Genomic DNA, 21754 nt, shown 5'->3' on the forward strand with positions numbered 1-21754 from the left:
CTTGGACTCATTTTCATTTTAATGAATTGGATTTGATTGCTAATGCACCTGTTGCTCATCTTTTCTGTTCTAGTGGGGCAATCTCCCCATGTTAGTTATCTACAGTGTGAGGACCAATCCATGTCCCAACAGTTGAGTGTCGGGTCTCACGGCCAATAGAGAAGTCTTTCTTCATGCTCATCGTGCTATTTATGACGCGCCTGGCAGGCCTGCAGACCCTGGTGAACATGGTGAGTTCACTGTCCTCACGTCTCGTGCAAAGGAGCTACAGAGTCATTTACTGCGATAGTGAGCAAGTTCTATGTTTACATTTAGTTTTTATTTCATTTACCACTTTCTCACCTGTGAGTCTTTTATCACATAAACAGGAGCCAAAAAGTAAAGTCTTCTGACTTTTCATTTGGTCAAAGGAGTTTGAGCACAGATCCCCAAAATCAGTTTCTCTTCAGCGTACATGTCCTTTAATACACAATGAATTAAAGGAGGAGTTTTCTAACTAACCTGTCCACAGCTTCCACTTAACAAATGATACCAAATTAAGACTTAAGTCTTTTGCTGCCTAAAGTACACATTATGCATAATTAGCTTGAAAACTAAATGATTGGATACTTGATGCTCGTATGATCAAAAGCCATCATGACTAATTAAGTTTGTAAGCACATTAGGTCACATGTCATCAATCACTCAGTACCCACGTAACTGAAAATGCAACTCCTTGTAAACTCTGCATCCAGTTTTTTGACAAAGATAGTGACAAGCGTGAAAGGCTTGAGCACAGACAGGAGGTGTTAATTTAGTGTGTTCTCAGTATGAGAGAGGAAGTTGTTCTGATCTACTGTTAAATGAAAAGTAAAAGAGAACGTTTCTGACTGACTGAGCAGCAGCGCCCCCTGCAGGTTGTAGAGGGAATTGAAAAAGCTTACAGCACCTGGTATTCCCAGGCGGTCTCCCATCCAAGTACTAACCAGGCCCGACCCTGCTTAGCTTCCGAGATCGGACGAGATCGGGCGTGTTCAGGGTGGTATGGCCGTAAGCGAAGGACACTGTGACAAATATCTATTATATAGCTGCTGGAATGATACGTGTCTTCCAGTTTTACACATAATTGGCCTGAGAGGCTGATGTTGATCCTGCACACGTTCTTCTCTCATGTGTTTCTTCTCTGCAGCTGAAAATGGGACTCTCAGATAGCTTAGTGTCCTGTCTTCTGTTCCCTGTGTGTACTTTTGTGTTCATCGTCACACAGAGAGAGCGAAGCTGCTTAATTAGTTGAAATCATCATAAATTGCGTCTATTTGAAACAGTAACATTGTCGCTTACAAGTCAGAACACAATACTAGATGTTGTTTGTGCATCTATGAAAGCGTCATTTGCCACTGCGTCTCTCGCTTACGGCCATACCACCCTGAACACGCCCGATCTCGTCCGATCTCGGAAGCTAAGCAGGGTCGGGCCTGGTTAGTACTTGGATGGGAGACCGCCTGGGAATACCAGGTGCTGTAAGTGTTTTTTTTTTAACCAACAGGGGGCGCTGTTCCATCAAACTTCACATTAAGAATACTGAGATGTACAAGTAAACAAATACAATCCCACAGACAGCGACTTATTTTGAACTATTCAAGACCGGATATGTATATTGAACACCTGTTGCTTTCCTTAGCCTGGAAAATCTCTTGGAATTGGCTTTGTATGTATGACTTGGACTCATTTTCATTTTAATGAATTGGATTTGATTGCTAATGCACCTGTTGCTCATCTTTTCTGTTCTAGTGGGGCAATCTCCCCATGTTAGTTATCTACAGTGTGAGGACCAATCCATGTCCCAACAGTTGAGTGTCGGGTCTCACGGCCAATAGAGAAGTCTTTCTTCATGCTCATCGTGCTATTTATGACGCGCCTGGCAGGCCTGCAGACCCTGGTGAACATGGTGAGTTCACTGTCCTCACGTCTCGTGCAAAGGAGCTACAGAGTCATTTACTGCGATAGTGAGCAAGTTCTATGTTTACATTTAGTTTTTATTTCATTTACCACTTTCTCACCTGTGAGTCTTTTATCACATAAACAGGAGCCAAAAAGTAAAGTCTTCTGACTTTTCATTTGGTCAAAGGAGTTTGAGCACAGATCCCCAAAATCAGTTTCTCTTCAGCGTACATGTCCTTTAATACACAATGAATTAAAGGAGGAGTTTTCTAACTAACCTGTCCACAGCTTCCACTTAACAAATGATACCAAATTAAGACTTAAGTCTTTTGCTGCCTAAAGTACACATTATGCATAATTAGCTTGAAAACTAAATGATTGGATACTTGATGCTCGTATGATCAAAAGCCATCATGACTAATTAAGTTTGTAAGCACATTAGGTCACATGTCATCAATCACTCAGTACCCACGTAACTGAAAATGCAACTCCTTGTAAACTCTGCATCCAGTTTTTTGACAAAGATAGTGACAAGCGTGAAAGGCTTGAGCACAGACAGGAGGTGTTAATTTAGTGTGTTCTCAGTATGAGAGAGGAAGTTGTTCTGATCTACTGTTAAATGAAAAGTAAAAGAGAACGTTTCTGACTGACTGAGCAGCAGCGCCCCCTGCAGGTTGTAGAGGGAATTGAAAAAGCTTACAGCACCTGGTATTCCCAGGCGGTCTCCCATCCAAGTACTAACCAGGCCCGACCCTGCTTAGCTTCCGAGATCGGACGAGATCGGGCGTGTTCAGGGTGGTATGGCCGTAAGCGAAGGACACGGTGACAAATATCTATTATATAGCTGCTGGAATGATACGTGTCTTCCAGTTTTACACATAATTGGCCTGAGAGGCTGATGTTGATCCTGCACACGTTCTTCTCTCATGTGTTTCTTCTCTGCAGCTGAAAATGGGACTCTCAGATAGCTTAGTGTCCTGTCTTCTGTTCCCTGTGTGTACTTTTGTGTTCATCGTCACACAGAGAGAGCGAAGCTGCTTAATTAGTTGAAATCATCATAAATTGCGTCTATTTGAAACAGTAACATTGTCGCTTACAAGTCAGAACACAATACTAGATGTTGTTTGTGCATCTATGAAAGCGTCATTTGCCACTGCGTCTCTCGCTTACGGCCATACCACCCTGAACACGCCCGATCTCGTCCGATCTCGGAAGCTAAGCAGGGTCGGGCCTGGTTAGTACTTGGATGGGAGACCGCCTGGGAATACCAGGTGCTGTAAGTGTTTTTTTTTTAACCAACAGGGGGCGCTGTTCCATCAAACTTCACATTAAGAATACTGAGATGTACAAGTAAACAAATACAATCCCACAGACAGCGACTTATTTTGAACTATTCAAGACCGGATATGTATATTGAACACCTGTTGCTTTCCTTAGCCTGGAAAATCTCTTGGAATTGGCTTTGTATGTATGACTTGGACTCATTTTCATTTTAATGAATTGGATTTGATTGCTAATGCACCTGTTGCTCATCTTTTCTGTTCTAGTGGGGCAATCTCCCCATGTTAGTTATCTACAGTGTGAGGACCAATCCATGTCCCAACAGTTGAGTGTCGGGTCTCACGGCCAATAGAGAAGTCTTTCTTCATGCTCATCGTGCTATTTATGACGCGCCTGGCAGGCCTGCAGACCCTGGTGAACATGGTGAGTTCACTGTCCTCACGTCTCATGCAAAGGAGCTACAGAGTCATTTACTGCGATAGTGAGCAAGTTCTATGTTTACATTTAGTTTTTATTTCATTTACCACTTTCTCACCTGTGAGTCTTTTAGCACATAAACAGGAGCCAAAAAGTAAAGTCTTCTGACTTTTCATTTGGTCAAAAGAGTTTGAGCACAGATCCCCAAAATCAGTTTCTCTTCAGCGTACATGTCCTTTAATACACAATGAATTAAAGGAGGAGTTTTCTAACTAACCTGTCCACAGCTTCCACTTAACAAATGATACCAAATTAAGACTTAAGTCTTTTGCTGCCTAAAGTACACATTATGCATAATTAGCTTGAAAACTAAATGATTGGATACTTGATGCTCGTATGATCAAAAGCCATCATGACTAATTAAGTTTGTAAGCACATTAGGTCACATGTCATCAATCACTCAGTACCCACGTAACTGAAAATGCAACTACTTGTAAACTCTGCATCCAGTTTTTTGACAAAGATAGTGACAAGCGTGAAAGGCTTGAGCACAGACAGGAGGTGTTAATTTAGTGTGTTCTCAGTATGAGAGAGGAAGTTGTTCTGATCTACTGTTAAATGAAAAGTAAAAGAGAACGTTTCTGACTGACTGAGCAGCAGCGCCCCCTGCAGGTTGTAGAGGGAATTGAAAAAGCTTACAGCACCTGGTATTCCCAGGCGGTCTCCCATCCAAGTACTAACCAGGCCCGACCCTGCTTAGCTTCCGAGATCTGACGAGATCGGGCGTGTTCAGGGTGGTATGGCCGTAAGCGAAGGACACTGTGACAAATATCTATTATATAGCTGCTGGAATGATACGTGTCTTCCAGTTTTACACATAATTGGCCTGAGAGGCTGATGTTGATCCTGCACACGTTCTTCTCTCATGTGTTTCTTCTCTGCAGCTGAAAATGGGACTCTCAGATAGCTTAGTGTCCTGTCTTCTGTTCCCTGTGTGTACTTTTGTGTTCATCGTCACACAGAGAGAGCGAAGCTGCTTAATTAGTTGAAATCATCATAAATTGCGTCTATTTGAAACAGTAACATTGTCGCTTACAAGTCAGAACACAATACTAGATGTTGTTTGTGCATCTATGAAAGCGTCATTTGCCACTGCGTCTCTCGCTTACGGCCATACCACCCTGAACACGCCCGATCTCGTCCGATCTCGGAAGCTAAGCAGGGTCGGGCCTGGTTAGTACTTGGATGGGAGACCGCCTGGGAATACCAGGTGCTATAAGTGTTTTTTTTTTAACCAACAGGGGGCGCTGTTCCATCAAACTTCACATTAAGAATACTGAGATGTACAAGTAAACAAATACAATCCCACAGACAGCGACTTATTTTGAACTATTCAAGACCGGATATGTATATTGAACACCTGTTGCTTTCCTTAGCCTGGAAAATCTCTTGGAATTGGCTTTGTATGTATGACTTGGACTCATTTTCATTTTAATGAATTGGATTTGATTGCTAATGCACCTGTTGCTCATCTTTTCTGTTCTAGTGGGGCAATCTCCCCATGTTAGTTATCTACAGTGTGAGGACCAATCCATGTCCCAACAGTTGAGTGTCGGGTCTCACGGCCAATAGAGAAGTCTTTCTTCATGCTCATCGTGCTATTTATGACGCGCCTGGCAGGCCTGCAGACCCTGGTGAACATGGTGAGTTCACTGTCCTCACGTCTCGTGCAAAGGAGCTACAGAGTCATTTACTGCGATAGTGAGCAAGTTCTATGTTTACATTTAGTTTTTATTTCATTTACCACTTTCTCACCTGTGAGTCTTTTAGCACATAAACAGGAGCCAAAAAGTAAAGTCTTCTGACTTTTCATTTGGTCAAAAGAGTTTGAGCACAGATCCCCAAAATCAGTTTCTCTTCAGCGTACATGTCCTTTAATACACAATGAATTAAAGGAGGAGTTTTCTAACTAACCTGTCCACAGCTTCCACTTAACAAATGATACCAAATTAAGACTTAAGTCTTTTGCTGCCTAAAGTACACATTATGCATAATTAGCTTGAAAACTAAATGATTGGATACTTGATGGTCGTATGATCAAAAGCCATCATGACTAATTAAGTTTGTAAGCACATTAGGTCACATGTCATCAATCACTCAGTACCCACGTAACTGAAAATGCAACTACTTGTAAACTCTGCATCCAGTTTTTTGACAAAGATAGTGACAAGCGTGAAAGGCTTGAGCACAGACAGGAGGTGTTAATTTAGTGTGTTCTCAGTATGAGAGAGGAAGTTGTTCTGATCTACTGTTAAATGAAAAGTAAAAGAGAACGTTTCTGACTGACTGAGCAGCAGCGCCCCCTGCAGGTTGTAGAGGGAATTGAAAAAGCTTACAGCACCTGGTATTCCCAGGCGGTCTCCCATCCAAGTACTAACCAGGCCCGACCCTGCTTAGCTTCCGAGATCTGACGAGATCGGGCGTGTTCAGGGTGGTATGGCCGTAAGCGAAGGACACTGTGACAAATATCTATTATATAGCTGCTGGAATGATACGTGTCTTCCAGTTTTACACATAATTGGCCTGAGAGGCTGATGTTGATCCTGCACACGTTCTTCTCTCATGTGTTTCTTCTCTGCAGCTGAAAATGGGACTCTCAGATAGCTTAGTGTCCTGTCTTCTGTTCCCTGTGTGTACTTTTGTGTTCATCGTCACACAGAGAGAGCGAAGCTGCTTAATTAGTTGAAATCATCATAAATTGCGTCTATTTGAAACAGTAACATTGTCGCTTACAAGTCAGAACACAATACTAGATGTTGTTTGTGCATCTATGAAAGCGTCATTTGCCACTGCGTCTCTCGCTTACGGCCATACCACCCTGAACACGCCCGATCTCGTCCGATCTCGGAAGCTAAGCAGGGTCGGGCCTGGTTAGTACTTGGATGGGAGACCGCCTGGGAATACCAGGTGCTATAAGTGTTTTTTTTTTAACCAACAGGGGGCGCTGTTCCATCAAACTTCACATTAAGAATACTGAGATGTACAAGTAAACAAATACAATCCCACAGACAGCGACTTATTTTGAACTATTCAAGACCGGATATGTATATTGAACACCTGTTGCTTTCCTTAGCCTGGAAAATCTCTTGGAATTGGCTTTGTATGTATGACTTGGACTCATTTTCATTTTAATGAATTGGATTTGATTGCTAATGCACCTGTTGCTCATCTTTTCTGTTCTAGTGGGGCAATCTCCCCATGTTAGTTATCTACAGTGTGAGGACCAATCCATGTCCCAACAGTTGAGTGTCGGGTCTCACGGCCAATAGAGAAGTCTTTCTTCATGCTCATCGTGCTATTTATGACGCGCCTGGCAGGCCTGCAGACCCTGGTGAACATGGTGAGTTCACTGTCCTCACGTCTCGTGCAAAGGAGCTACAGAGTCATTTACTGCGATAGTGAGCAAGTTCTATGTTTACATTTAGTTTTTATTTCATTTACCACTTTCTCACCTGTGAGTCTTTTATCACATAAACAGGAGCCAAAAAGTAAAGTCTTCTGACTTTTCATTTGGTCAAAAGAGTTTGAGCACAGATCCCCAAAATCAGTTTCTCTTCAGCGTACATGTCCTTTAATACACAATGAATTAAAGGAGGAGTTTTCTAACTAACCTGTCCACAGCTTCCACTTAACAAATGATACCAAATTAAGACTTAAGTCTTTTGCTGCCTAAAGTACACATTATGCATAATTAGCTTGAAAACTAAATGATTGGATACTTGATGGTCGTATGATCAAAAGCCATCATGACTAATTAAGTTTGTAAGCACATTAGGTCACATGTCATCAATCACTCAGTACCCACGTAACTGAAAATGCAACTACTTGTAAACTCTGCATCCAGTTTTTTGACAAAGATAGTGACAAGCGTGAAAGGCTTGAGCACAGACAGGAGGTGTTAATTTAGTGTGTTCTCAGTATGAGAGAGGAAGTTGTTCTGATCTACTGTTAAATGAAAAGTAAAAGAGAACGTTTCTGACTGACTGAGCAGCAGCGCCCCCTGCAGGTTGTAGAGGGAATTGAAAAAGCTTACAGCACCTGGTATTCCCAGGCGGTCTCCCATCCAAGTACTAACCAGGCCCGACCCTGCTTAGCTTCCGAGATCTGACGAGATCGGGCGTGTTCAGGGTGGTATGGCCGTAAGCGAAGGACACTGTGACAAATATCTATTATATAGCTGCTGGAATGATACGTGTCTTCCAGTTTTACACATAATTGGCCTGAGAGGCTGATGTTGATCCTGCACACGTTCTTCTCTCATGTGTTTCTTCTCTGCAGCTGAAAATGGGACTCTCAGATAGCTTAGTGTCCTGTCTTCTGTTCCCTGTGTGTACTTTTGTGTTCATCGTCACACAGAGAGAGCGAAGCTGCTTAATTAGTTGAAATCATCATAAATTGCGTCTATTTGAAACAGTAACATTGTCGCTTACAAGTCAGAACACAATACTAGATGTTGTTTGTGCATCTATGAAAGCGTCATTTGCGACTGCGTCTCTCGCTTACGGCCATACCACCCTGAACACGCCCGATCTCGTCCAATCTCGGAAGCTAAGCAGGGTCGGGCCTGGTTAGTACTTGGATGGGAGACCGCCTGGGAATACCAGGTGCTGTAAGTGTTTTTTTTTTAACCAACAGGGGGCGCTGTTCCATCAAACTTCACATTAAGAATACTGAGATGTACAAGTAAACAAATACAATCCCACAGACAGCGACTTATTTTGAACTATTCAAGACCGGATATGTATATTGAACACCTGTTGCTTTCCTTAGCCTGGAAAATCTCTTGGAATTGGCTTTGTATGTATGACTTGGACTCATTTTCATTTTAATGAATTGGATTTGATTGCTAATGCACCTGTTGCTCATCTTTTCTGTTCTAGTGGGGCAATCTCCCCATGTTAGTTATCTACAGTGTGAGGACCAATCCATGTCCCAACAGTTGAGTGTCGGGTCTCACGGCCAATAGAGAAGTCTTTCTTCATGCTCATCGTGCTATTTATGACGCGCCTGGCAGGCCTGCAGACCCTGGTGAACATGGTGAGTTCACTGTCCTCACGTCTCGTGCAAAGGAGCTACAGAGTCATTTACTGCGATAGTGAGCAAGTTCTATGTTTACATTTAGTTTTTATTTCATTTACCACTTTCTCACCTGTGAGTCTTTTATCACATAAACAGGAGCCAAAAAGTAAAGTCTTCTGACTTTTCATTTGGTCAAAGGAGTTTGAGCACAGATCCCCAAAATCAGTTTCTCTTCAGCGTACATGTCCTTTAATACACAATGAATTAAAGGAGGAGTTTTCTAACTAACCTGTCCACAGCTTCCACTTAACAAATGATACCAAATTAAGACTTAAGTCTTTTGCTGCCTAAAGTACACATTATGCATAATTAGCTTGAAAACTAAATGATTGGATACTTGATGCTCGTATGATCAAAAGCCATCATGACTAATTAAGTTTGTAAGCACATTAGGTCACATGTCATCAATCACTCAGTACCCACGTAACTGAAAATGCAACTCCTTGTAAACTCTGCATCCAGTTTTTTGACAAAGATAGTGACAAGCGTGAAAGGCTTGAGCACAGACAGGAGGTGTTAATTTAGTGTGTTCTCAGTATGAGAGAGGAAGTTGTTCTGATCTACTGTTAAATGAAAAGTAAAAGAGAACGTTTCTGACTGACTGAGCAGCAGCGCCCCCTGCAGGTTGTAGAGGGAATTGAAAAAGCTTACAGCACCTGGTATTCCCAGGCGGTCTCCCATCCAAGTACTAACCAGGCCCGACCCTGCTTAGCTTCCGAGATCGGACGAGATCGGGCGTGTTCAGGGTGGTATGGCCGTAAGCGAAGGACACTGTGACAAATATCTATTATATAGCTGCTGGAATGATACGTGTCTTCCAGTTTTACACATAATTGGCCTGAGAGGCTGATGTTGATCCTGCACACGTTCTTCTCTCATGTGTTTCTTCTCTGCAGCTGAAAATGGGACTCTCAGATAGCTTAGTGTCCTGTCTTCTGTTCCCTGTGTGTACTTTTGTGTTCATCGTCACACAGAGAGAGCGAAGCTGCTTAATTAGTTGAAATCATCATAAATTGCGTCTATTTGAAACAGTAACATTGTCGCTTACAAGTCAGAACACAATAATAGATGTTGTTTGTGCATCTATGAAAGCGTCATTTGCGACTGCTTCTCTCGCTTACGGCCATACCACCCTGAACACGCCCGATCTCGTCCGATCTCGGAAGCTAAGCAGGGTCGGGCCTGGTTAGTACTTGGATGGGAGACCGACATTGTTTTCAATAAGCCACCTGAAGGTCTGACCGGCGTACTTCCCAAACACGATGACCAGCTGACCTTTCGTGAAAGGCTTGAGCACAGACAGGAGGTGTTAATTTAGTGTGTTCTCAGTATGAGAGAGGAAGTTGTTCTGATCTACTGTTAAATGAAAAGTAAAAGAGAACGTTTCTGACTGACTGAGCAGCAGCGCCCCCTGCAGGTTGTAGAGGGAATTGAAAAAGCTTACAGCACCTGGTATTCCCAGGCGGTCTCCCATCCAAGTACTAACCAGGCCCGACCCTGCTTAGCTTCCGAGATCGGACGAGATCGGGCGTGTTCAGGGTGGTATGGCCGTAAGCCAAGGACACTGTGACAAATATCTATTATATAGCTGCTGGAATGATACGTGTCTTCCAGTTTTACACATAATTGGCCTGAGAGGCTGATGTTGATCCTGCACACGTTCTTCCATATTCTTCTCTCATGTGTTTCTTCTCTGCAGCTGAAAATGGGACTCTCAGATAGCTTAGTGTCCTGTCTTCTGTTCCCTGTGTGTACTTTTGTGTTCATCGTCACACAGAGAGAGCGAAGCTGCTTAATTAGTTGAAATCATCATAAATTGCGTCTATTTGAAACAGTAACATTGTCGCTTACAAGTCAGAACACAATAATAGATGTTGTTTGTGCATCTATGAAAGCGTCATTTGCGACTGCTTCTCTCGCTTACGGCCATACCACCCTGAACACGCCCGATCTCGGAAGCTAAGCAGGGTCGGGCCTGGTTAGTACTTGGATGGGAGACCGACATTGTTTTCAATAAGCCACCTGAAGGTCTGACCGGCGTACTTCCCAAAAACGATGACCAGCTGACCTTTCGTGAAAGGCTTGAGCACAGACAGGAGGTGTTAATTTAGTGTGTTCTCAGTATGAGAGAGGAAGTTGTTCTGATCTACTGTTAAATGAAAAGTAAAAGAGAACGTTTCTGACTGACTGAGCAGCAGCGCCCCCTGCAGGTTGTAGAGGGAATTGAAAAAGCTTACAGCACCTGGTATTCCCAGGCGAATTCTCCTCCAAGTACTAAAGCGATCGTCAGCCGTCCAATGGTTGAGCAATGCTGAGCAGAGCTGAGCAGCGATCAGCCAATGGTTGAGCAATGCTGAGCAGAGCTGAGCGCTCAACAGACCAATCATTGAGCGATCAGGCTCACGCAGGCTCACGCACGTGTGTGACGTCACACTGGGGTCGTCTGCATTTCAAACCAAGATGGCGGTCGCCGGTAACTGTCAAATCTAGCGATACACATTTGACGCTCTCGTTTCCCTCAGGTAAGTTCAATTTTCTTCATTCTTAGCTCTTTCTGTTTGTAATTTGGTGGTGCATTTAGCCAGCTAGGTGTCACTTTTGCTGTGTTGAATGTTTCTATGAAAACCGGCAGATTAACGCGACTGTTAACAGCTGAACCGGCGAATCCAGCGATAGCCTACAGTACACATTTGACGCTCCCGTTTCTCTCAACTAAGTTCAATATTCTTCATTCTTAGCTCTTTCTGTTGGTAAATCGGTGGTGCATTTAGCCAGCTAGATGTCACTTTTTCTGTGTTGAATGATTCTCTTAAAACTGGCAAAAACGATTAGCATGCTGCTGTGAAAATGAATGACCTACCAATCGCCACTGTAATGTAACCTGACGATCCCTGGAAATACTTTAAAAACGTGATCAGACACTCTACCTCGCTTCTTAAGATCATAGAGATGGTGTTACAACAATTTGGATTTGAAATTCGATGTGGAAATATGCTTTAGAGGTGTAAACATGTCAACGATTTGTATGCTAAAAACAAAGTGATGAATGAATGGGCTGTTTTTGGTTACTACTTTTATGAGGGCTGTAGGGTCTCTAAAAATGTATTTAAGCCCTCATCTGCTTTTAGTTTTACTCATTTATTCACTTTTTACTGTACCAGATCATAAGCACTTTGTTTCACCTGTTGGCTGTGGAAAGCAAATAGCACATACGTCATATCGATACTCATTACATGTGTATTTTATATTTCCAGAATATTTGTTGAAGAGCCAGAGCCTGTGCCTTCTGTGAGACGGCCCGTTCAGCCCACAGCGTCGTCCTCCTCCACTCGTCCAAAGCCTGCTGCGCCCACCCCCATTCTGCCAGGGCCTGCTGCATCCACCCACCTCCAGCCAAAGCCTGCTGCATCCACCTATGGACCACCCCCTGTGTCGGCAGCACCCATACTGCTGGTTCTCCCCTCACAGCCACAGGCTCCCTCCGTCCTGTTTCGTGGGCCATCGTGCAGCCAGAGCTTTGTACCTCCTGCACCAACAGTCTCGGCACTCATGCCGAACAAGTCCTTGCGGCCATGTGGGGCTTGCCACGTGCCTAATTGTGGTGGACAGCGGAAGAGGTACACACCTCCCAAGGACAAAGTGGCTGGAAGCACCCAGAAAATTTTTTCCTACTGTCCAACCACTAGGAAATCCACCACCTCTGGGTTTGACAGTGTGGTGTACGACAGCTTCATACACTTTAAATGTGTGGTGGATGCAGAGTTGGAAAAGAGGGGAACTGTGTAAATAACTGTAAATAATTGTGTAAATAACTTTGTTTGTGTGTGTGTGTGTGTGTGTGTGTGCGTGTGTGTTTGTGTTTCAAAGTATAATCTATTATTTATATAGTTCAAAAGTTACAAATAATGCACTTTACAGTTCTTGTGTTTGTTTTTTTATTTATGTTGCTGTTAAAATGCACTTTATTATCTTTTTATACAAACATGTTCTGGGTTATGTTCAGTATCAAGGCCAATCTAACCTCAATCATTTTAACCGTAATCAGTTCTGATCTAACACAATTAGTTTACATACCCTTTAGTGGTTGTTCATGTTCAGATAATCTGTGTTTTTGTCATGCGTGTTGTTTGTTTGTCTTTGTCAGCTTCATGTCTTTGTGATGTTTGTATGTCTGTCAGCTCCATGTTTAACTAAATGATTGCAAATGGTAGTACATGTTTGTCTCTCGTCTTGTCTCGTGTTCTCGCTCGTAGATCTGTACCTTGTCGTGGTGAGCGAGCTTTAAACCAAACAGATCTTGTATACTTGTGTTTTCATGCATTGCCTTTTAAATGAAACACATTCTGGATGAAAATTAAAAGTTGTAAAAGTATTTCAAGTATTTTGGAGTCTCTGTATGCTTGGGTTTCAGAAGGGTTGGGATAGTGTAAGATAACACATCAATTCACTGATACATTACACCCTTTCTTAATTCAGCCCAAAAATGTAACAGTTACACACGTTTCCACTTGACTATATGAATCTCATCAACTGAAACTATGAAAATAATACACAAAACATTCAGCAGACTAGTGGATTTCAATAGATAGATAGATAGATACTTTATTGATCCCCATGGGGAAATTCAAGAAATTAGAAAGGAAATCAGGCTTTGTACATAACAATTTCCGTAAATAACACTTCAGGATTTTGACCACCAGATGGCACCATCCGTTTTGATCATTTTCGATCGATCCCAGGGTTGAGCAATATGTACTTGGGGGGGTCATGAGCCATTCCCAGGCGGTCTCCCATCCAAGTACTAACCAGGCCCGACCCTGCTTAGCTTCCGAGATCGGACGAGATCGGGCGTGTTCAGGGTGGTATGGCCGTAAGCGAAGGACACTGTGACAAATATCTATTATATAGCTGCTGGAATGATACGTGTCTTCCAGTTTTGCACATAATTGGCCTGAGAGGCTGATGTTGATCCTGCACACGTTCTTCTCTCATGTGTTTCTTCTCTGCAGCTGAAAATGGGACTCTCAGATAGCTTAGTGTCCTGTCTTCTGTTCCCTGTGTGTACTTTTGTGTTCATCGTCACACAGAGAGAGCGAAGCTGCTTAATTAGTTGAAATCATCATAAATTGCGTCTATTTGAAACAGTAACATTGTCGCTTACAAGTCAGAACACAATACTAGATGTTGTTTGTGCATCTATGAAAGCGTCATTTGCGACAGCTTCTCTCGCTTACAGCCATACCACCCTGAACACGCCCGATCTCGTCCGATCGCGGAAGCTAAGCAGGGTCGGGCCTGGTTAGTACTTGGATGGGAGACCGCCTGGGAATACCAGGTGCTGTAAGTGTTTTTTTTTTTTAACCAACAGGGGGCGCTGTTCCATCAAACTTCACATTAAGAATACTGAGATGTACAAGTAAACAAATACAATCCCACAGACAGCGACTTATTTTGAACTATTCAAGACCGGATATGTATATTGAACACCTGTTGCTTTCCTTAGCCTGGAAAATCTCTTGGAATTGGCTTTGTATGTATGACTTGGACTCATTTTCATTTTAATGAATTGGATTTGATTGCTAATGCACCTGTTGCTCATCTTTTCTGTTCTAGTGGGGCAATCTCCCCATGTTAGTTATCTACAGTGTGAGGACCAATCCATGTCCCAACAGTTGAGTGTCGGGTCTCACGGCCAATAGAGAAGTCTTTCTTCATGCTCATCGTGCTATTTATGACGCGCCTGGCAGGCCTGCAGACCCTGGTGAACATGGTGAGTTCACTGTCCTCACGTCTCGTGCAAAGGAGCTACAGAGTCATTTACTGCGATAGTGAGCAAGTTCTATGTTTACATTTAGTTTTTATTTCATTTACCACTTTCTCACCTGTGAGTCTTTTATCACATAAACAGGAGCCAAAAAGTAAAGTCTTCTGACTTTTCATTTGGTCAAAAGAGTTTGAGCACAGATCCCCAAAATCAGTTTCTCTTCAGCGTACATGTCCTTTAATACACAACGAATTAAAGGAGGAGTTTTCTAACTAACCTGTCCACAGCTTCCACTTAACAAATGATACCAAATTAAGACTTAAGTCTTTTGCTGCCTAAAGTACACATTATGCATAATTAGCTTGAAAACTAAATGATTGGATACTTGATGCTCGTATGATCAAAAGCCATCATGACTAATTAAGTTTGTAAGCACATTAGGTCACATGTCATCAATCACTCAGTACCCACGTAACTGAAAATGCAACTCCTTGTAAACTCTGCATCCAGTTTTTTGACAAAGATAGTGACAAGCGTGAAAGGCTTGAGCACAGACAGGAGGTGTTAATTTAGTGTGTTCTCAGTATGAGAGAGGAAGTTGTTCTGATCTACTGTTAAATGAAAAGTAAAAGAGAACGTTTCTGACTGACTGAGCAGCAGCGCCCCCTGCAGGTTGTAGAGGGAATTGAAAAAGCTTACAGCACCTGGTATTCCCAGGCGGTCTCCCATCCAAGTACTAACCAGGCCCGACCCTGCTTAGCTTCCGAGATCGGACGAGATCGGGCGTGTTCAGGGTGGTATGGCCGTAAGCGAAGGACACTGTGACAAATATCTATTATATAGCTGCTGGAATGATACGTGTCTTCCAGTTTTGCACATAATTGGCCTGAGAGGCTGATGTTGATCCTGCACACGTTCTTCTCTCATGTGTTTCTTCTCTGCAGCTGAAAATGGGACTCTCAGATAGCTTAGTGTCCTGTCTTCTGTTCCCTGTGTGTACTTTTGTGTTCATCGTCACACAGAGAGAGCGAAGCTGCTTAATTAGTTGAAATCATCATAAATTGCGTCTATTTGAAACAGTAACATTGTCGCTTACAAGTCAGAACACAATACTAGATGTTGTTTGTGCATCTATGAAAGCGTCATTTGCCACTGCTTCTCTCGCTTACGGCCATACCACCCTGAACACACCCGATCTCGTCCGATCTCGGAAGCTAAGCAGGGTAGGGCCTGGTTAGTACTTGGATGGGAGACCACCTGGGAATACCAGGTGCTGTAAGTGTTTTTTTTTTAACCAACAGGGGGCGCTGTTCCATCAAACTTCACATTAAGAATACTGAGATGTACAAGTAAACAAATACAATCCCACAGACAGCGACTTATTTTGAACTATTCAAGACCGGATATGTATATTGAACACCTGTTGCTTTCCTTAGCCTGGAAAATCTCTTGGAATTGGCTTTGTATGTATGACTTGGACTCATTTTCATTTTAATGAATTGGATTTGATTGCTAATGCACCTGTTGCTCATCTTTTCTGTTCTAGTGGGGCAATCTCCCCATGTTAGTTATCTACAGTGTGAGGACCAATCCATGTCCCAACAGTTGAGTGTCGGGTCTCACGGCCAATAGAGAAGTCTTTCTTCATGCTCATCGTGCTATTTATGACGCGCCTGGCAGGCCTGCAGACCCTGGTGAACATGGTGAGTTCACTGTCCTCACGTCTCGTGCAAAGGAGCTACAGAGTCATTTACTGCGATAGTGAGCAAGTTCTATGTTTACATTTAGTTTTTATTTCATTTACCACTTTCTCACCTGTGAGTCTTTTATCACATAAACAGGAGCCAAAAAGTAAAGTCTTCTGACTTTTCATTTGGTCAAAAGAGTTTGAGCACAGATCCCCAAAATCAGTTTCTCTTCAGCGTACATGTCCTTTAATACACAATGAATTAAAGGAGGAGTTTTCTAACTAACCTGTCCACAGCTTCCACTTAACAAATGATACCAAATTAAGACTTAAGTCTTTTGCTGCCTAAAGTACACATTATGCATAATTAGCTTGAAAACTAAATGATTGGATACTTGATGCTCGTATGATCAAAAGCCATCATGACTAATTAAGTTTGTAAGCACATTAGGTCACATGTCATCAATCACTCAGTACCCACGTAACTGAAAATGCAACTCCTTGTAAACTCTGCATCCAGTTTTTTGACAAAGATAGTGACAAGCGTGAAAGGCTTGAGCACAGACAGGAGGTGTTAATTTAGTGTGTTCTCAGTATGAGAGAGGAAGTTGTTCTGATCTACTGTTAAATGAAAAGTAAAAGAGAACGTTTCTGACTGACTGAGCAGCAGCGCCCCCTGCAGGTTGTAGAGGGAATTGAAAAATCTTACAGCACCTGGTATTCCCAGGCGGTCTCCCATCCAAGTACTAACCAGGCCCGACCCTGCTTAGCTTCCGAGATCGGACGAGATCGGGCGTGTTCAGGGTGGTATGGCCGTAAGCGAAGGACACTGTGACAAATATCTATTATATAGCTGCTGGAATGATACGTGTCTTCCAGTTTTACACATAATTGGCCTGAGAGGCTGATGTTGATCCTGCACACGTTCTTCTCTCATGTGTTTCTTCTCTGCAGCTGAAAATGGGACTCTCAGATAGCTTAGTGTCCTGTCTTCTGTTCCCTGTGTGTACTTTTGTGTTCATCGTCACACAGAGAGAGCGAAGCTGCTTAATTAGTTGAAATCATCATAAATTGCGTCTATTTGAAACAGTAACATTGTCGCTTACAAGTCAGAACACAATAATAGATGTTGTTTGTGCATCTATGAAAGCGTCATTTGCGACTGCTTCTCTCGCTTACGGCCATACCACCCTGAACACGCCCGATCTCGTCCGATCTCGGAAGCTAAGCAGGGTCGGGCCTGGTTAGTACTTGGATGGGAGACCGACATTGTTTTCAATAAGCCACCTGAAGGTCTGACCGGCGTACTTCCCAAACACGATGACCAGCTGACCTTTCGTGAAAGGCTTGAGCACAGACAGGAGGTGTTAATTTAGTGTGTTCTCAGTATGAGAGAGGAAGTTGTTCTGATCTACTGTTAAATGAAAAGTAAAAGAGAACGTTTCTGACTGACTGAGCAGCAGCGCCCCCTGCAGGTTGTAGAGGGAATTGAAAAAGCTTACAGCACCTGGTATTCCCAGGCGGTCTCCCATCCAAGTACTAACCAGGCCCGACCCTGCTTAGCTTCCGAGATCGGACGAGATCGGGCGTGTTCAGGGTGGTATGGCCGTAAGCCAAGGACACTGTGACAAATATCTATTATATAGCTGCTGGAATGATACGTGTCTTCCAGTTTTACACATAATTGGCCTGAGAGGCTGATGTTGATCCTGCACACGTTCTTCCATATTCTTCTCTCATGTGTTTCTTCTCTGCAGCTGAAAATGGGACTCTCAGATAGCTTAGTGTCCTGTCTTCTGTTCCCTGTGTGTACTTTTGTGTTCATCGTCACACAGAGAGAGCGAAGCTGCTTAATTAGTTGAAATCATCATAAATTGCGTCTATTTGAAACAGTAACATTGTCGCTTACAAGTCAGAACACAATAATAGATGTTGTTTGTGCATCTATGAAAGCGTCATTTGCGACTGCTTCTCTCGCTTACGGCCATACCACCCTGAACACGCCCGATCTCGGAAGCTAAGCAGGGTCGGGCCTGGTTAGTACTTGGATGGGAGACCGACATTGTTTTCAATAAGCCACCTGAAGGTCTGACCGGCGTACTTCCCAAAAACGATGACCAGCTGACCTTTCGTGAAAGGCTTGAGCACAGACAGGAGGTGTTAATTTAGTGTGTTCTCAGTATGAGAGAGGAAGTTGTTCTGATCTACTGTTAAATGAAAAGTAAAAGAGAACGTTTCTGACTGACTGAGCAGCAGCGCCCCCTGCAGGTTGTAGAGGGAATTGAAAAAGCTTACAGCACCTGGTATTCCCAGGCGAATTCTCCTCCAAGTACTAAAGCGATCGTCAGCCGTCCAATGGTTGAGCAATGCTGAGCAGAGCTGAGCAGCGATCAGCCAATGGTTGAGCAATGCTGAGCAGAGCTGAGCGCTCAACAGACCAATCATTGAGCGATCAGGCTCACGCAGGCTCACGCACGTGTGTGACGTCACACTGGGGTCGTCTGCATTTCAAACCAAGATGGCGGTCGCCGGTAACTGTCAAATCTAGCGATACACATTTGACGCTCTCGTTTCCCTCAGGTAAGTTCAATTTTCTTCATTCTTAGCTCTTTCTGTTTGTAATTTGGTGGTGCATTTAGCCAGCTAGGTGTCACTTTTGCTGTGTTGAATGTTTCTATGAAAACCGGCAGATTAACGCGACTGTTAACAGCTGAACCGGCGAATCCAGCGATAGCCTACAGTACACATTTGACGCTCCCGTTTCTCTCAACTAAGTTCAATATTCTTCATTCTTAGCTCTTTCTGTTGGTAAATCGGTGGTGCATTTAGCCAGCTAGATGTCACTTTTTCTGTGTTGAATGATTCTCTTAAAACTGGCAAAAACGATTAGCATGCTGCTGTGAAAATGAATGACCTACCAATCGCCACTGTAATGTAACCTGACGATCCCTGGAAATACTTTAAAAACGTGATCAGACACTCTACCTCGCTTCTTAAGATCATAGAGATGGTGTTACAACAATTTGGATTTGAAATTCGATGTGGAAATATGCTTTAGAGGTGTAAACATGTCAACGATTTGTATGCTAAAAACAAAGTGATGAATGAATGGGCTGTTTTTGGTTACTACTTTTATGAGGGCTGTAGGGTCTCTAAAAATGTATTTAAGCCCTCATCTGCTTTTAGTTTTACTCATTTATTCACTTTTTACTGTACCAGATCATAAGCACTTTGTTTCACCTGTTGGCTGTGGAAAGCAAATAGCACATACGTCATATCGATACTCATTACATGTGTATTTTATATTTCCAGAATATTTGTTGAAGAGCCAGAGCCTGTGCCTTCTGTGAGACGGCCCGTTCAGCCCACAGCGTCGTCCTCCTCCACTCGTCCAAAGCCTGCTGCGCCCACCCCCATTCTGCCAGGGCCTGCTGCATCCACCCACCTCCAGCCAAAGCCTGCTGCATCCACCTATGGACCACCCCCTGTGTCGGCAGCACCCATACTGCTGGTTCTCCCCTCACAGCCACAGGCTCCCTCCGTCCTGTTTCGTGGGCCATCGTGCAGCCAGAGCTTTGTACCTCCTGCACCAACAGTCTCGGCACTCATGCCGAACAAGTCCTTGCGGCCATGTGGGGCTTGCCACGTGCCTAATTGTGGTGGACAGCGGAAGAGGTACACACCTCCCAAGGACAAAGTGGCTGGAAGCACCCAGAAAATTTTTTCCTACTGTCCAACCACTAGGAAATCCACCACCTCTGGGTTTGACAGTGTGGTGTACGACAGCTTCATACACTTTAAATGTGTGGTGGATGCAGAGTTGGAAAAGAGGGGAACTGTGTAAATAACTGTAAATAATTGTGTAAATAACTTTGTTTGTGTGTGTGTGTGTGTGTGTGTGTGCGTGTGTGTTTGTGTTTCAAAGTATAATCTATTATTTATATAGTTCAAAAGTTACAAATAATGCACTTTACAGTTCTTGTGTTTGTTTTTTTATTTATGTTGCTGTTAAAATGCACTTTATTATCTTTTTATACAAACATGTTCTGGGTTATGTTCAGTATCAAGGCCAATCTAACCTCAATCATTTTAACCGTAATCAGTTCTGATCTAACACAATTAGTTTACATACCCTTTAGTGGTTGTTCATGTTCAGATAATCTGTGTTTTTGTCATGCGTGTTGTTTGTTTGTCTTTGTCAGCTTCATGTCTTTGTGATGTTTGTATGTCTGTCAGCTCCATGTTTAACTAAATGATTGCAAATGGTAGTACATGTTTGTCTCTCGTCTTGTCTCGTGTTCTCGCTCGTAGATCTGTACCTTGTCGTGGTGAGCGAGCTTTAAACCAAACAGATCTTGTATACTTGTGTTTTCATGCATTGCCTTTTAAATGAAACACATTCTGGATGAAAATTAAAAGTTGTAAAAGTATTTCAAGTATTTTGGAGTCTCTGTATGCTTGGGTTTCAGAAGGGTTGGGATAGTGTAAGATAACACATCAATTCACTGATACATTACACCCTTTCTTAATTCAGCCCAAAAATGTAACAGTTACACACGTTTCCACTTGACTATATGAATCTCATCAACTGAAACTATGAAAATAATACACAAAACATTCAGCAGACTAGTGGATTTCAATAGATAGATAGATAGATACTTTATTGATCCCCATGGGGAAATTCAAGAAATTAGAAAGGAAATCAGGCTTTGTACATAACAATTTCCGTAAATAACACTTCAGGATTTTGACCACCAGATGGCACCATCCGTTTTGATCATTTTCGATCGATCCCAGGGTTGAGCAATATGTACTTGGGGGGGTCATGAGCCATTCCCAGGCGGTCTCCCATCCAAGTACTAACCAGGCCCGACCCTGCTTAGCTTCCGAGATCGGACGAGATCGGGCGTGTTCAGGGTGGTATGGCCGTAAGCGAAGGACACTGTGACAAATATCTATTATATAGCTGCTGGAATGATACGTGTCTTCCAGTTTTGCACATAATTGGCCTGAGAGGCTGATGTTGATCCTGCACACGTTCTTCTCTCATGTGTTTCTTCTCTGCAGCTGAAAATGGGACTCTCAGATAGCTTAGTGTCCTGTCTTCTGTTCCCTGTGTGTACTTTTGTGTTCATCGTCACACAGAGAGAGCGAAGCTGCTTAATTAGTTGAAATCATCATAAATTGCGTCTATTTGAAACAGTAACATTGTCGCTTACAAGTCAGAACACAATACTAGATGTTGTTTGTGCATCTATGAAAGCGTCATTTGCGACAGCTTCTCTCGCTTACAGCCATACCACCCTGAACACGCCCGATCTCGTCCGATCGCGGAAGCTAAGCAGGGTCGGGCCTGGTTAGTACTTGGATGGGAGACCGCCTGGGAATACCAGGTGCTGTAAGTGTTTTTTTTTTTTAACCAACAGGGGGCGCTGTTCCATCAAACTTCACATTAAGAATACTGAGATGTACAAGTAAACAAATACAATCCCACAGACAGCGACTTATTTTGAACTATTCAAGACCGGATATGTATATTGAACACC

The 21754-nt window shown here is 43.1% G+C and overlaps 18 non-coding genes and 2 pseudogenes across 18 annotated transcripts; 8 read left to right on the forward strand and 12 right to left on the reverse strand.

The window, feature by feature from the left end:
- Positions 1-916: 916 nt before the first annotated feature.
- Positions 917-1035, reverse strand: LOC142394068 (5S ribosomal RNA). The gene has a single exon (XR_012772468.1). It is a non-coding gene; the product is annotated as a 5S ribosomal RNA (ribosomal RNA).
- Positions 1036-1387: 352 nt separating this feature from the next.
- On the forward strand, positions 1388-1506 carry LOC142393024 (5S ribosomal RNA). Its single transcript, XR_012771648.1, has one exon. It is a non-coding gene; the product is annotated as a 5S ribosomal RNA (ribosomal RNA).
- Positions 1507-2613: 1107 nt separating this feature from the next.
- LOC142394081 (5S ribosomal RNA) lies at positions 2614-2732 on the reverse strand. Its single transcript, XR_012772479.1, has one exon. It is a non-coding gene; the product is annotated as a 5S ribosomal RNA (ribosomal RNA).
- A 352-nt stretch (positions 2733-3084) lies between these two features.
- Positions 3085-3203, forward strand: LOC142393036 (5S ribosomal RNA). The gene has a single exon (XR_012771659.1). It is a non-coding gene; the product is annotated as a 5S ribosomal RNA (ribosomal RNA).
- Positions 3204-4310: 1107 nt separating this feature from the next.
- Positions 4311-4429, reverse strand: LOC142392323 (5S ribosomal RNA). The gene has a single exon (XR_012770982.1). It is a non-coding gene; the product is annotated as a 5S ribosomal RNA (ribosomal RNA).
- Positions 4430-4781: 352 nt separating this feature from the next.
- On the forward strand, positions 4782-4900 carry LOC142392155 (5S ribosomal RNA). Its single transcript, XR_012770822.1, has one exon. It is a non-coding gene; the product is annotated as a 5S ribosomal RNA (ribosomal RNA).
- A 1107-nt stretch (positions 4901-6007) lies between these two features.
- LOC142392335 (5S ribosomal RNA) lies at positions 6008-6126 on the reverse strand. The gene has a single exon (XR_012770993.1). It is a non-coding gene; the product is annotated as a 5S ribosomal RNA (ribosomal RNA).
- A 352-nt stretch (positions 6127-6478) lies between these two features.
- LOC142392156 (5S ribosomal RNA) lies at positions 6479-6597 on the forward strand. Its single transcript, XR_012770823.1, has one exon. It is a non-coding gene; the product is annotated as a 5S ribosomal RNA (ribosomal RNA).
- A 1107-nt stretch (positions 6598-7704) lies between these two features.
- On the reverse strand, positions 7705-7823 carry LOC142392347 (5S ribosomal RNA). Its single transcript, XR_012771004.1, has one exon. It is a non-coding gene; the product is annotated as a 5S ribosomal RNA (ribosomal RNA).
- Positions 7824-8175: 352 nt separating this feature from the next.
- LOC142392568 (5S ribosomal RNA) lies at positions 8176-8294 on the forward strand. Its single transcript, XR_012771213.1, has one exon. It is a non-coding gene; the product is annotated as a 5S ribosomal RNA (ribosomal RNA).
- Positions 8295-9401: 1107 nt separating this feature from the next.
- LOC142394093 (5S ribosomal RNA) lies at positions 9402-9520 on the reverse strand. Its single transcript, XR_012772490.1, has one exon. It is a non-coding gene; the product is annotated as a 5S ribosomal RNA (ribosomal RNA).
- Positions 9521-10194: 674 nt separating this feature from the next.
- Positions 10195-10313, reverse strand: LOC142391974 (5S ribosomal RNA). The gene has a single exon (XR_012770649.1). It is a non-coding gene; the product is annotated as a 5S ribosomal RNA (ribosomal RNA).
- A 3197-nt stretch (positions 10314-13510) lies between these two features.
- LOC142393733 (5S ribosomal RNA) lies at positions 13511-13633 on the reverse strand (annotated as a pseudogene).
- Positions 13634-13985: 352 nt separating this feature from the next.
- LOC142392621 (5S ribosomal RNA) lies at positions 13986-14104 on the forward strand. The gene has a single exon (XR_012771263.1). It is a non-coding gene; the product is annotated as a 5S ribosomal RNA (ribosomal RNA).
- Positions 14105-15213: 1109 nt separating this feature from the next.
- On the reverse strand, positions 15214-15332 carry LOC142391985 (5S ribosomal RNA). Its single transcript, XR_012770660.1, has one exon. It is a non-coding gene; the product is annotated as a 5S ribosomal RNA (ribosomal RNA).
- Positions 15333-15684: 352 nt separating this feature from the next.
- LOC142392383 (5S ribosomal RNA) lies at positions 15685-15803 on the forward strand. Its single transcript, XR_012771038.1, has one exon. It is a non-coding gene; the product is annotated as a 5S ribosomal RNA (ribosomal RNA).
- A 1107-nt stretch (positions 15804-16910) lies between these two features.
- On the reverse strand, positions 16911-17029 carry LOC142393270 (5S ribosomal RNA). The gene has a single exon (XR_012771883.1). It is a non-coding gene; the product is annotated as a 5S ribosomal RNA (ribosomal RNA).
- Positions 17030-17703: 674 nt separating this feature from the next.
- Positions 17704-17822, reverse strand: LOC142391997 (5S ribosomal RNA). The gene has a single exon (XR_012770671.1). It is a non-coding gene; the product is annotated as a 5S ribosomal RNA (ribosomal RNA).
- Positions 17823-21019: 3197 nt separating this feature from the next.
- Positions 21020-21142, reverse strand: LOC142393734 (5S ribosomal RNA; annotated as a pseudogene).
- A 352-nt stretch (positions 21143-21494) lies between these two features.
- Positions 21495-21613, forward strand: LOC142392622 (5S ribosomal RNA). The gene has a single exon (XR_012771264.1). It is a non-coding gene; the product is annotated as a 5S ribosomal RNA (ribosomal RNA).
- The last annotated feature ends 141 nt before the right edge of the window (positions 21614-21754 follow it).

The sequence above is a fragment of the Odontesthes bonariensis genome, chromosome 11 (genome assembly GCF_027942865.1).
Source record: "Odontesthes bonariensis isolate fOdoBon6 chromosome 11, fOdoBon6.hap1, whole genome shotgun sequence".
Lineage (NCBI taxonomy): Eukaryota > Metazoa > Chordata > Actinopteri > Atheriniformes > Atherinopsidae > Odontesthes > Odontesthes bonariensis.